Here is an 11,539-nt window from a genome sequence, read left to right on the forward strand (position 1 = left end):
GTAATTTTTAGGCTGATGAAATAGCAGATCAAAAGTTTAGTTAGTAAGCACTAAACTTTTTTATTGGTGCATCATAATTATACATAATAGTGAGATTTGTGGTTTCATATTAGTCCATGCACAATAACATAATTTGGAAAACTTTGGTTTTGATATTTCACTCATTTGGTAGCAAAAAAAAAAAAGTAATCTGAAATTAAAAGTAGTCATCAGCCAAGAGTTGTAATATAGATTGCTAAAAATAAGATTTGTACACATGCATATTTTCATTGAACATCTTTGGAATTTGGGCTGCAACTACCAAATGTTTTCATTTCTTTGAGTGTTAAGAAGACTTTGTATCTTGTTCTGTGCATGCTCAGATACCAGACATTTGTGCCAAATAAGGGTTCACTTTCCAATTGAAAACTCTATAGGAATCAAGATGTTCAAGAGTTTCAACTATAATCTTGTTATAAGGGAGAAAAAAACCTGGAAGAATGCATAGCAGTCCACAAATAAAATACTTGGAGAATATGTCTTGCTGTAAAATTAATATGAATTTCTCAAGAAAATAAACATAAACATCATCTGGTGGATTATTATCATGAGTTGGACACTGTGCTGAGTCTCTTTATTTTTCTAATTTCCCATTTCCTGTTTTAGCAATAACTTAAGTCTGTACCACTAATTAATCTGGACTTCATTTTATAAGATCTCATTTCACTTATTTCTGTGATTTCTGCTGATCTATGATTTTTTTCTGAGAGTATACTTTTGTAAACCCTTTATTATAACCATTGATTCACCCACAGCATCCAAGACCAATAAACTGGCCAAATTTTGGTTGGTTTCTGTTTTGTTTTGTTTTTTACTCCCTTTAAAAATGGGAAATGAAGTTGTGTTATAAATAAATAAAGGGATAGACATAAGCATTCATTCTGCTTCCCTATGTGAGTTAAATTCCAACTAATATTTGCAGGAGGAATTAATTTAAAATTGATTAAAATATAACCCAACTCCTAATTAAATTTCACCCATTTGTACTTCTAATGAAATAATGAATCTTCACTGCTAAGGTTAGAAGGTGAAAGGTAAATGTTTTAATGGATAAATTAGTCTAACAATACCTAAATCTACAGGTCAACCTTAATATCACAAAGATCAAGACAATGAGGCCTTGAACCAGCCTCCTAATGCAATGCAGCAGGAAATTCAAAGCACCACCTACACACCTAAATCACAAATCCAGAATGGGGACAGCTTTACAGGACAAAAGACCTGCAAGGGGAACTGTTTCAGACTAAATGAAAGTTTAAGAACCCCATCATGGGCTGGGGATGTAACTCAGTGGTATAGTACTTGCCTGGCATGTGCAAGGCCTGGGTTCAATACCCAACCTGACTCCCTCAAAAAAAAAAAAAAAAAAAAAAAAAAAAACCTTATCAACAAAGTGCAACATGTGGGTCCTATTGGATATGATACAAACCAACTGTAAAAATGATGCTTATAAGACAATTAGGAAATTTGACCAGGGAATGGATAATACTAGCCTTATTCTTAGAGAAAATAACATTTACTCAAGAACTTCCTCCTCCTGATTTCTAAAAGGTGGTTATCAAATCTGAAGACCACCAAACAAATAGGGCACAAGTAATAAACAATGAATTCTCTTCACTTCCCTTAAGCTTTTTTAAAAAAAAATGTGATTTGTGACAAATAAATTAGATCCTGAGTGTAACTGAAGAGAAAAATCCCACCAGTGCACAGGTTGGTGCCTCAATCTTGTCTTTTTCTAACAGCTAGGCCCTCAGTACTACTGCCAACTTCTAGAACCTCTTTGCTCTCCTTCTGTGCTCCAGGAAATCTATTTTATCCTCATTTCTCAACTGATAATAACCTCCTGCCATTACTCTCAGTACCTGAACTCATCTTCTACTGTTCATCAAACAGATTGTATCTGAATTCCTGAGCCCAAACAATCAAATCTGTCCAGTGTTTGCCCTTCTATCACTGTGGAAGAGGCCTTTGCTTCTGTAATGCCAGCTCTTTCCCCCTCTGTTCTGGTTTCCATCCCCTCTATACCCAGGAGCCTTCTCTCAGGCATTGGCACCTTGCTTCAGCATCGTTAACATATTTTTTTCTGTTGTTTCCCAACAGCATTAAATATGCTCTGTGAATTTCCTGTCTTTAAAAAACAATTTGAACCATGATATCACTCTGCTTATCACCTTTCACTTTCCCTTCATAGCCAGGAATGCTGAAAGCTTTATCTAAACCTTGTCTTCAAGTTCCATTTAGTTTTCAATTCTCTGCAATCTGGACCTGGTCATTCCTTCCCTGCTTTCTCACTACCAAAGGGCAACTTATTAAGACCTTGTTAAACGCAGCCAACACATTTTAGCCCTTTTCTCAACGGGCCTCTGCAGCATTTGTCAGGGTTGAATGACTCATCTTTCATGAAACTCGATACTCCCTGGCCCACCATGACTCAACTCTCCTGATTTCCTTCTATCGTTATTGTACTTGATAAATATTTGTATACTGATTCTAACAAACTGCAAAATTATGGTGTTCATGAAATGATTGGGAAATTGAACACATTCTTTAGGTGATTATAATAAGAATTAAAGAATTTATAATCATTCTTAAATTATTATTTTAAGAACTTACTAGGGTATGATAATGGCATTGAGGCTATGTTTTTTTTTTCTTTCCACATTTTTTATTGGTATAGTTTAGTTGTACGTAATGATAGGATTTATTACATATTCAAGCATGCACACAGTATAACAATATAATTTGGCCAATATCACTCCCCAGCCTTTCTTTTCCTTTTTCTTCTCTAGCTTCCACATATGAGAGGAAAAATATGACCTTTGACCTTCTGAATTTGTCTTATTTTGCTTAACATAATGATCTCTAGTTCCATCCTTCTTCCTGCAAATGACATAATTTCATTTTTCTTTATGACTGAATAAAATTCATATATATATATATATATATATATATATGTTTATCCATTTGTTTTAGTCAACTTTTTTCACTGCTGTGACTAAAGGATCTGATCAGAACAATTTTAGAAGGAAAGGTTTATTTTAGGGTTCACGGTTTCAGAGGTCCTAGTCCATAGAAGGCCAGCTCCATTCCTCAAGGCTAGAGATGAGGCTGAACATCATGGCAGAAGAGTGTGGCAGAGGGAAGCAGCTCACATCATCAGGAAGCAGAAAGAGGGAGTCTCCACTCTCCAGATACAAAATATAAACCCAAAACCACACCTCAATTGCAATCTCCTCCAGCCACACTCTACTTCAGTTACCACCCAGTTATTCTCTATCAGGGGATTAAATCACTGGTCAGGTTAAGACTCTTATGACCCAGTCATTTCTCCTCTGAACCTTCTTGGATTATCTCACATGTGAACTTTTGGGGGACATTTCATATCCAAACCATAACAACATCTATCCATTGATGGACATCTAGGCTGGTTCCAGAGTGGCTATTGTGAATTGTGCTACTATAAACATGCATTACCGTACATGATTCTTTGGGGTAAATTCCAGGGAGTGGTATAGCTGGTTCATATGGTGGTTCCATGCCTACTCTTTTGAGGAGACTGTATACAGATTTACACAGTGATTGTATTAATTTACGATTCCACTGTGTAGAAATGTTCCTTTTTCTCTACATGCTTTCCAGCATTTATTATTGCTTGTATTCTTGATGACTGTGTGACTACATTTTTTAAAAACTTGTTTGTTAGTGATAAATACCGAAATATTTGTGGGTGAAATGATATGATTGCTAGTATACACTTCAAAATAAAATAGGAGTAGGGCAAATGGATGAATGAATGTAGATGAAACAAGATGATCAAGAGTTGCTAATTATTAAAGCTGGGTAATAGGTCCCTAAGAATCTGTACTCTTAAATCCTCTACAGTAAAAAAAAAAAAAAAAAAAAAAAAAAAAAAAAAAGTATGTATATATATATATATATATATATATATATATATATATATAAACTATAGTAGATGTTTGCTTTTGACTATGACAGACTAACTGGCCTGAGATGAACAACTATAACACTGAATAAAATATTTGAAACACTGTTTTTTCTATATGTTGGACAACCAGCAGTGCACGGGATTGTGATCTCTAAGAGAAGGGAACCAAATGAAGCAAGTCCCACAACCACCATGGTTTTCTGACAAGAGATACCTTGTGAGGCCACAATGCAAGCGTAGCCTGGCAGTCTCACTGAGCAGGGGGAGAATTCCATTCCAACATGCTGAAGTGAATGGTATTTTCTGAGAAAGAATGAAACTACAAAGAAGATAATCTAGCAATCTGCACAATGTTCCCACTGGAGTCTTTGCTGAATTCTAAGCTGTGCATACACAGGGTCATGGTCCTTAAGTTGGTCCAAACCACGGCAGAGACCCTGAACTTACACAGCACTGGGCTGCACTGAGGTTCTAGTCAGTTAGAGGAAACAGACCTCACTAGCCCCAGGTGCTCAGTTGACATTCAAGAGAACCGCATCTTGTGAAGATGAGTATTTTACCCAAAGGAACTGAAAATGTTATGCCTACACAAAAATCTACATGTGAACGTCCACAGCAGGTTTATTTATAATTGCCAAAACTTGGAAGTTACCATCAAAAGGTGAATGGAAAAATAAACTGTGGAACATTCAGACAGTAGGATATTATTTAATGATAAAAAGAAATGAGCCAGAAAAAGAAAAAAAATGATATGTAGAAGGTTTAAATTTATATTCAAATTTATAATGCATATTTCTGAGTGAAAGAAAACAATCTGAAAAGATTGTACAATTCCAACCTTAGGACATTCTGGAAAAGGCGAAACTATGGAGACATTTAAAGGATCCCTGACTTCCAGGAGTTAGGGGAAAAGGAGAGATGAATAGTGGAATTCAGATTCGTAGGGTGGTAAAACTATGCTCTATAATAATGTAATGTGGATATGTTATCATATAGAATGCACAACATAGAGTCTGAACCCTTATGTAAACTATGGACTTCAGTTTAATTTATCAACACTGGGTTATCAATTTTAACATATTCATCAAACTAACTGTTAGTAACAGTTGAAACTGTATACAGAGGAAGAGGAGATGTGTGAGAACTCCATTTTTTCCACTTAAAAATTTTTCTGTAGACCTAAAGTCACTCTGAAAAAAATCAAATTTAAAATATATTTTTTAAACTGGCCAAGGACTCAATGTCCTTTGTGACAATGTCCAAGTGATGTGGTATATATGTAATTGAGATTCCAAGAAAGAGTAAGTGGAAAATATTTGGAGAAATAATGCCTAACACATTTTTCAAATTTGATGGAAAATATTCATACATAGGTCCAAGAAGTTTATCATCAAAAAACAAAACTGAACAAAACAAAAACTAGTCCCACTGAATCTGGGGCTACTCATTTATAACTCAATACAAATTAGTTTAACAACATTATTTTCTTCCTGACCAATATATTTTTCATCAATGCTAAGACACAATCTCTAAAAATGGGTTACCATTTTATAATTGTGGGTGCCATGAATAGCTCAACCCTCCCACTCATACGCTTCAACACTTGCAGATAGGGTGCCAGTGTCTTGAAAGAAATTTGGGAGAAAGTAGTGTAGCCCTCTTGTAAGAAGTGGCGTATTATCGATACTCATGATCATGGTAAAGTGTGACACACCAACAACCGGGGAGTGAAAAGCGATTCTGAAGAGTTGGATTATGAATGTGAAGACTTGGGAAAATCTTAATGATTTATCTAATTTAATGACCTTACATTTCTCTTTTCATGTATGCACAAAAATGTTGGGTATTTTTAAAACCTTTCTGATTCTAAATTATTAAAAAATGTAAATTGCAAGAAAGCATTATGTCATTTAATTGACATCATTTTGTTCTTGCTGGTACCAAAAACAAATGACATAGTTTACAATCGATGGCATCTTGGATTCAATAAATAGGTGCTTAAGGTCAGACCTGGTGGGTACGTGGGAGATTGGAGAGAAAGACCCAGGGAGTAGGAAAGGAGCAAAGTCATAAAAAGTTGGAAGATGGCAAAGCACATGTCTAAATTTTGTGCCAGGGCAATTCTTTATAATCCAGAGTCAACACTGAATTGCAAACTGTCTTTCATGATTCTTTTGTGTTCCTTATGTGCTTGTAGCTTCCTAACTAGATTGTAGGTTTTTCAAAGATTTTTTTTTTTCTTTCCAAAGAACTGGCAGAGAACTCTAGTTGCAAATGTTTGGTTGTGTTTAATGTTCAGTTTATGCTTTATTCCATTGAGAAAAACACCCATCAGAAAGGTATTTCTGTTTGGGACTCTAACTGGGAAACCTGATGATCTTTTGTACTTGTGATCCTGGAGTTACTATGAAATAGTCTCGTTAGTATATAAAAGATGTTTTTCACTGTGGAAACTGACCATCTATTGACTATACTCTCATGCCCAAATTATTATTTGAGTGTCACAAAGAGAAACCAACAACGCTTTGCTAATGACAACATATAAATTGGTGTTAACAAGATGAATGGAGATTAAATTTGTCTCTAAGTTCTCTTATGAAACACTAGTTATGTTTATTTTGAAAATTTTTTCAAATATTTTTAAACTCATTTTTTAAAAAAATCTCCAAACATACAGGTAAATAGGAGACTGATGGAAGAGAAAGGCCTACATGTAAAGAAAGGGAGAATATAATTCCAAAATCTGCTAATAATACAGCAAGGCCATTTGTGGACCTGCTCGCTACTGATGATTGTAGTCACACTAAAACATTTTTCTCTATGTAGAATGAAAATTTGAGGGAATATCAGTTCCCAGACCTCTTAGGCATTAGAAATAACCTCATTTTCAATTAATACTTGTTAGCATATTCTGGGAAAAGACAGTTTTCATTATTTAATGTACCTTAAAGCACAAATGTGACTCAGAAAAGATACTATCAAAACTTTTTTAGTTATCTCTGTTAAAAATATTCATGTACTGCTGGAGTTTATTTCTAATCCAATTCTATTCATAGTAAAATATTTTCATCAGTTTATAACTATGTTTTTAATACATAATTTGTTTTGGAAAATTGTCAAAAATCTTTTGAAAAATCTAAAAAAAATTATATTGACTAGTTCTCCTTTGTCTACATTTCTAATTAACCCCTTCCAAAAGGCTAGTAGAATTTTATTAAAGCTTTCACACTATAAAAAATGAAATCCAAAGTTGTAGCAAGAAAACAAACAAAAATTCCAGTTATCAGAATCCCTACCCAAAATGATTATCTTCGATTTATATTCACTACTATTTCTCCTGAAGATGATATAAATCCACAAGGCAAGACTTACAGCTTTCTTTTGTGTGTGTGTGTGTGTGTGCGCACTGCAGGAGATTAACCACAGGGTCTTGTGCATGCTAGGTAAGTGCTCTACCACTGAGTCACACTCCAGCTCTAAGAATTCTAAAAACTTGGCAAATAATTATATCACAGATCAATAACCTCCAACTTCTTATCTACAAAATGTGTGCAGTAATAATAGTTATCTCATTTTTGAATGCTGGGAACATAAGTCCTTACCTGACCCCACTGATCATCCTTCTCTGCAGTGACATTCTATATACCTCTTCAGGCTCCTTGCCCCAGTCTATAAACATACTCAACCTTCTCCCATACTATACTAAAGAAAGAAGAGAAACAGGAGGAGGAAGAGGAGGAAGAGGAAGAAGGAGCCTCACATGAACTTTCACTTTTTCTGGCTTATTGCCTCATTTTGTTTTATTGTCCATTACTTCATTTTGGATCCTTGATGCCGCATGCTGATAACACTTCCCCCAAAACATTTTCTGGAACACAAATTGCAGAAATGTTAATGAAATGGAATTTCTTCAGAAAAAGTGCCTCTTATGGTCAGATAAATTTGGACAATACTGGGTTATAGAAAATTAAGCAATGTTCTTTTGCCAGGGTATTTATCAGAACCTATAATGTACTAATGTGCATTTTAAGTTGCCAAGAGAGGTAAATAGTATGCACTTTTCATAAACTTAATTGACCATATTAATCTTTCTTTAACATTTTTTTAGTGTAGATGGACACAATATTTTTATTTATTTATTTACATGTGGTGCTGAGGATCAAACCCAGAGCCTCACACATGCTAGGCAAGTGCTCTACCACTGAGTCACAATCCTAGCCCCAATATTAATCTTCTTTTTTCCTGAAAAGTCATATGACAGTAGCATTTCCCAAAACATGTTTCTTCGGGGAAGAAAGACCATGGCTCAAACTGTGGCTTATGGTTACCTCTCCTTGACTTGTAGTACTCCCTTCTTTTGGGAAAATCCTAGTCAGGGCTTCTGACCCTCCCTAACTGCCCTTTCACAATGGTCAACAGACTCATAATTGACTGAATCAAAAGATATACCTATAGTACTAGAAGTCTTCAATGATTATAGAAAGGTGATTGGAAAGTTGTCAGTGGTCATTGACAAGATTGGATAAAGATGGTCCAACTAGAGGACAAAGGCTTCAGAGAGCAAACACTCTAACTCACAGGTGCAGGAAGCAGTGTAGAAACACAGGTGAATGCTGGCATTCATTACAAAACCTGAGGGCACCCAAGAAATCTAAAAAATAAAAATTTCACAAACCTTTAAAACATGATCCTGGTATAAAACAAGAGGGTAGGAGATGGTTTTTTATTTATAACTTAAGGTCAATTTTATATTTATCTTTTCTTTTCTTTCTTTCTTTTTTTTTTTTTTTTTTTTTTTTGTTTGGGGGCCTGAACCCAGGAGCTCTGTCACTGAGTTACATTCCCAGCTCTTTTTATTTTGATGCAGGTTCTCACTAAATTGCTGAGGGCCTCACTAAGTTGCTGAGGCAGACCTCAAACTTATGATTCTCCTACCTCAGCCTCCTGAGCCACAGGATTATAGGCATGTACCACCAAGCCTGGCTTAATTTTATCTTTTTTGAAGTGATTTTATGATGAGCAATTTATACATGTAAATACATTTGACACTTTATAGCTAATTTGTTTCCTTATCTTTTAGATAGGAGAATGGAAGAATTGTTCATTGACTTCCTATCCATCTTAAATACTTAAAAGTATTTAAGTATTTAAATAAAAACCTAAACTCCAAACATTCTTTATCTTTTCTCTTATCGTACCTATAAGCATATGCTGTTTTCTCAAAGTGCAGATTGTTGGGCTAGTTTGGGGTGAAAGATTTACCCCTACCCTAGTAACAGGTATCTTGGATTGAGATAAAACTGGGGCCCAGCCCTGTCAGCAATCTGGAGGTTGGTTGCACCTCTGTGTCCACTTGGCCTGGGGATGGAGGAACTCACAAAGTTCTTCTCTTCTCCCTGTGCTTCTCCCTTTTGTTTCGTACCCCAAGGTGCAATGAGTATTGATTTGATTTGGTCAGTTGCCAGTGCAGTGTTTCAACAAGTTTTCTAGTGGACAGAGCCATGGGGTTTAAAGGATAAGAGGACATGACTGTCTTTCTTTCACTCCTCTTTCCTCTCCACTGAAGTCCTACACCAGAGTCTGCTCTGACAAGAAGGAAATCTAATTATCTCCCCTTGTCCCTTTCTTCCATATAGGTGGGCCAGAACAGGCCCCAGTTGTGACCTTAGTGAGCTATGTGCTGGGGACAAGCACATTCATGCCATCTACTCTGTGGTGTCTCTCCACCAAGGGCTGACAGGTGTGTGTCAATGAGTCCTCAAGAGTTTTACCAAGATCCAAGTTTCATCCAAGAGTGTGATAGAGATGGTAAAAAAAAATTAAAAAAGAAAAGATAAAGAAAAAAAAAAGTGATGAGTGGAAGAATTGTTCATTGACTTCCTATCCACCTTAAATACTTAAAAGTATTTAAGTATTTAAATAAAAACTAAACTCCAAACATTCTTTATCTTCTCTCTTATTGTACCTATAAGCATATGCTGTTTTTTCATGTGCAGATTATGACCTGACCTCACAGCTTCCTTGGACTGAGGGCATATTGCTTGGATGATTTACAAAAGAAGGAAGGCTCCATAAACAGGACTCACCTAGTCTCTTAAAATAGGGTCTACTGTCTAAGTCCCAACAAAATTAAAGTCTGACTTTCCTTTTATCACTGTTAATCCTAACTCCCTTGGTGATCACAAGAAAGGGGTAACTAAAATCCAAAGGGAAATTTGAGTTAACTCTTGACCCCATGGTCATGCTGACCTCCCATAAAAAGCCTCCTTGATGACCAAGCATTGCTCAAATAGGGTTAAACAAGAATGCAACTTCCTCTGAATTCTTGGGGAGCCTGGTCTCTCTCCATAAGAGAGAGTATTAAGATTTAAGAGTATTGAGCTTCAGTTAATATGTGATGTGTTTGGTGAGTGTTGGAAGGTGCCACAAAAATCAAATGACATAAGAGAAAAATGGGTACCCAAAGAGTTAAGAAGTATTTACTGGTTTCTGACTCAGTAGACATTATTGGACTTCAAAGTCAAAAGAGTGCAGTTTCCAGGGTCATGTGATTGCACTTGAACTATTCCAGCTCACTCCCCTCCAGAGTCGATGGATCCTGAGAAGGAAAAGGCTGCATGATAAAATGGCAGGACAACAGCCAATCTTCTGTGGGATTCATTTTCTTTTAGAATGGGATCTTAGTTGCAAAAAACTATAAGTAACCAATTGGTTTAAATATTGAAATAGTTTATAATGGGATTTGAAGTTTCTCTGAGACTCAGAGATGCTGGGATTGAAGGTAACAACCACAGGGAACCATGCCTCAAAATCACACTGCATAGTGCACTGCTAATGCCACCACCCTGGATATAGACACTGCAGTTTGTGTCACAAAATCTACTGACATTGGACAATGAACTGGTCACTAACTTGGAAACTGTACCATCACTGCCTCTGAAGACAGGGGATAGCTTGCCTCCAATCATGGCAGAATGAATGTCTCCATTCCTTATAAGGTAAACTCCAGCATCTAATGGACTGATCCCAGGTTCTATGTTTGTGATTGAGCTTCTATGATAAAAGGTAGGGATTCAAACAAGGGTTCTCTTGCCAAAACAATGGAGGAACATTCAAAGATCCTGCAGCCAACAAAGACTGACCTGAGTCCACTCTTCAGCTGCATACCAATTGGTGCTTTCCACTGGGCCTCAAGAATGAAAGAAGAGGAAGGATGTTCAGGGGTTGCAAGTCCATCTGCACCCTCCAGGCTCTGTATTTGCCCTCCACATAGCAGATCACATTCCCCATTCAGCTTCCTATGAGTGTCTCACTCAAATTCTCTCCTTATTTTTTCACTTTTTTTTTTCCATCTCCATATACTTCCCTCACCTTCTGTGCTCCCTCTAGGGACAGGTTCAGAGGAGACCCACAGCCCACACTAGTCTCCTAGTTACCAAGAACCATAAGTGCCTTTTTTTGAGGAACTTGAGGCCATTTATGTCACCGTGAAGAAAGGTACATGATGATATTAGAGCTGCTTCCCCTCTCCACACAAAATGAGACATCAATCAG

Source organism: Sciurus carolinensis, chromosome 2 (assembly GCF_902686445.1).
Source record: "Sciurus carolinensis chromosome 2, mSciCar1.2, whole genome shotgun sequence".
Classification (NCBI taxonomy): Eukaryota; Metazoa; Chordata; class Mammalia; order Rodentia; family Sciuridae; genus Sciurus; species Sciurus carolinensis.